A 1,231-nucleotide genomic window follows, 5' to 3' on the forward strand; every position below is an offset into this window, starting at 1 on the left:
ATGCAAATTGGATATGGCATAATATATATTGGATATTTGATATGTGATATGTGATAAGTATTGGATTGCCTTAATGTCCTAGACATTTCTTATGTTTTGTAAATGTGACTAACCTATTTAGTTGATAATTTCGTCATGTACTTAGATGTACCAATATGTGCCAAGAATAGTCACTTTTGAATGCCAAAATGAATGACATTTTCTTTATGTTTTCTTAATGCTTACTCTGGTTGTTTTCCTTCCCTGTAGATCGTCACCTTGCGGAACTTGCTGAGCTGGATTAGAAGAGGAGCTCACACTATCACAAGATGGTAGATTTATATTCACTTGAACCAAGACTTTGTGGCATGTACATAAGGACCTTTGTTGTGCAAATTCTCAATTTGGTGTTAATGTCTTGTGATAAGTTGATAATGGTAGGAACTTATGTAATTGGCTTGATATGTGATCATATTGTTGTATGTTGATGTCTTGTGTGATGCTTATATGTTCAATGATCTCAAATGGTAGGTTTGGCATATCAAAATTGCAACAATGATAGTTGGAACTGGCTAAGTTGTTATATGAATTGGTTAAATTGAGATGATAATCTAGAAAGGGTAAGTTAAATGTTAAACATGCTTTTTGGATTAGAGTATGCTTAGATTGAATTATGTTAATCTTATTGTTTTATTTTGTTTCCAATTGGTGTAATGAATATGTTTTGAAATTGTAATTGAAAGCATTTGACATGAATAGGTAAAATAGAGTTGAATATGTTTAAATGTTGAATGGTATGTTATAGAATAATTGGTTAAAATAATTGAATTGGTTGTCCATTGGCTTGGTTTAAAGGGTATATTTTTTTGTAAGGTTGAATGATACACTTAGGAAATGGTTTAGAGTTAATTAAATTAGGTACCAAATGTGTATTTCGTTAAAAACAGGGGCAACGTCGCAACCATTAGCTTTTGACGTCGCAACGTTGTCATATCAAAGAGTGACGTCGTGACGATCATATGCATATCGTCGTGTTGTGACTTACTGAGATGACCATGCTGCGATGAGGAATGACGAGGTCGCAATGCCGGTCCAAGAATTTTTACACCTTCACAATTTGGTTCTAGTTTGAGCACAGACTATTATAAAAGTATTCATAAACCCGAGTAACATCCGGAATTGATTGCATATTATATCATAGGTCTGTTTTGCTTGTATTTAAATATATAACGTCATGAATTAGGTGTTTATT

Source organism: Gossypium hirsutum, chromosome A11 (genome assembly GCF_007990345.1).
Source record: "Gossypium hirsutum isolate 1008001.06 chromosome A11, Gossypium_hirsutum_v2.1, whole genome shotgun sequence".
Lineage (NCBI taxonomy): Eukaryota > Viridiplantae > Streptophyta > Magnoliopsida > Malvales > Malvaceae > Gossypium > Gossypium hirsutum.